Below are 2,632 nucleotides of genomic sequence, written 5' to 3'. Positions count from 1 at the left end.
GGCGCAGGGGGTCGCGAAAGAGGGACTCACATGACGGGAAGAGATAGCGGAAACCGGCAGATGGCCCCGCTACCAACGTGCTCCCGGCGCTACGAAGGACCGGCACTTGTGCCATGATCGTCACCGTCACCTGACGTGTACTGTAAGAGACGGAGGATCTATTGCCAAGCCCCGCGTCGAGAGGACCGAAGTTGTGTGTCGAGAAGCGAGAGGAGTGGGAAAAGAGAGAGCATTCGGTGAGACGAACGTCGCTAATTTTGTAAAGTCGCCAAGTTTCGCGAAACGAGGGGGCCGTGCAAGAGTAAAGATTTCTTCAGCATAGCGGCCGCGAGTGCCGTGTACGATAGAATTGCAAGTATTACCTGTTCCGCGAACTAGAGAGTGCACCGCCCGCTCGATCGCGTTAGATTAGAGTCATTTCAAAGGTCGCTTTGCGTTCGCCCTTGCTCGGCCGAGTCACCGCGTCGTGTATCGTATTATTGTAATTCGCGAGAGCGTCAGTTCTGCCGTTCCGTGTATGTCGGATATTAGAGTCTCCGCGTATCGTGAATCGAATTCTGTGTCGAGAGCGTTTAACTTCCTCGTGTTGCAAGAGGCGAATTTCGCCGTAGATCTCGGGCCACGTGCCTTCGCACGCCGCGAACGCGTGAACTGCGTGCGCCCGCGCGACGATCGCCGTTACCGCGCCCGCCGTATATCGGGCGTCAGGATAATCTCGGGAAATTAGTTTAACTTGTAATTACAGGCGGGAGACGGAATCGAACGATAGCCGCTCATTGTAAAACACCAACACCAAGCCATTGCAGATCCTCGGCCTCGTGCGCGAGGGGACTATTTGAGCGCCGCGGAGTAATCCCGCAAGGCGTACCGCGGCTCCACCGCGAAGCATCGCGCGATTACTTAAAGAGATTCGTTCGGTTCTCGTCATCCCGGTCCGCTATTCGACACACACCCGTGTCACTTATCTCGCCCGCGACCGTCTGTAATTCGTATAGGCATTCTGGCGTGGCGTTAGTCCGCCAAGGATCGGTGCCAGAATACGCGCCCCGTCCCGCGCCTGCGAATACCACGCGAGAATACTCGCATCTTGTATTCACCTGCCCCGCGAGGCTATTGAAATACATGTTCTCTTGTCCGTTATTGAATTCTGGTGCAATTATTTTCTTTCCTTGTCACTCTCCTAAGCCTCAAACCTAACGAACCGCCCCTCTACCATTGTCGGAGCTGGTTAGCCGGCCTTCCGCGCCGTCGTCGTTTGCCCGTCCGGACCTTTCGCGAAAATCTAAGTTGCTTCAACCTATCGAGCTGCGCGTCGAGAATCAGAGATAGCTCGAATATAAGCTCTATAAATTTGGTTCGCTCACGCGGGCCTGGCGCCCAAACCCCGCTTACATCCGCGGAGACGATTATTGTAACATCTAAATTACTTGTATCTTCGATCGGGACGCGAACTCTGCTCGATCCGGACGTGCGAACTCCCGACAGTATTGCTTCGCACCTACGCGTGCGGTCGCAGTATATACATATGGTATTTTAAATTTTGTTATATTATTTTTTTATGTAGAAAACTATTTGGGCATCCTTTGGACATTCTTTTTCGTGAACATAATTAGGATATAAAATAAACACTACATGGGCGTCCATTTTTCGTGTCCCACTTACATCAAATTGGGCGTCGAAAGGATGCCCATTGCATGTCCGTTCCAAACCAGGACGATCGGGACATATAATGGGCGCCTAAAAGATATCCCTTGGGCGTCCTTTTTTGTAGACATAATCGGGATATGAAATGGGCACCAAATGGACGTCCATTTTTCGGACGGGACATCCATGTGTCGTGTGGGATATAATACAAGTATCAAATCTGACGATTGTCTTCCGTCCCGTCGACCATCTTTAGATATAGAATCATGGAATATATTATGCAGTTTTGCCACTTGCATATGTTCACAAAGAGAAAAAGGTTAAATTAAAAAAAGGGCAAACGAACTGATCGGAATTAGGTCTAATTTAGGACGAAATTAGTTCAAAATTATCAAAAATGTTATACCAATACTCGACCTCCTACTAGTCCATTTGACCAAATTAGACTATGACCTATTGAGCAAAATGCCTTTCATTACCTAATTAATACTGTAACGATGCACCCCCTTAAAGAACGCATCGTTCCTACACACGAAACCCAACAGGAACCGGGCGCAGCGCGCCCGGGTTATCTTTTTCGCCACCCAGCGAAGCACTCGGGAAATTCACCCCACCGAGCACTCCTTTTTTACAACCCTCCCGGAGATTACCGACGAGACGCGGAAATGTCCGAACCTGCGCCCGAGAGGGTATAAAAGCCGACAGAACTTTCGACGAAGTCACTTCTCGCTTGACTCGCTACCCGCCAGTCCGCCAGAAGATCTTCCGCTCCAGTACCGCAAGCAGCTCGCACAAACGGGATCGAGAGATAGTTCTCGGCCTCCACCTAGCGTTCTTAGGCAGATCTGCTCCGGATCCTTCCTCGGGACGGTCAGCACCGGGGTCGAGAGGGTTCTCGGCCTCAGCCAAGTGTATCTCGGCAAACCGTCTCCGACTCCTTCTTCCGGGACCGCCAAATCCAGGGGACTGAGAGAGTTCTCATTCCCCG

Source organism: Wasmannia auropunctata, unplaced genomic scaffold (assembly GCF_000956235.1).
Source record: "Wasmannia auropunctata unplaced genomic scaffold, wasmannia.A_1.0 LD336116.1, whole genome shotgun sequence".
NCBI lineage: Eukaryota > Metazoa > Arthropoda > Insecta > Hymenoptera > Formicidae > Wasmannia > Wasmannia auropunctata.
The sequence above is the reverse complement of the archived record's forward strand: the minus strand, read 5'-3'. Positions refer to the sequence as shown.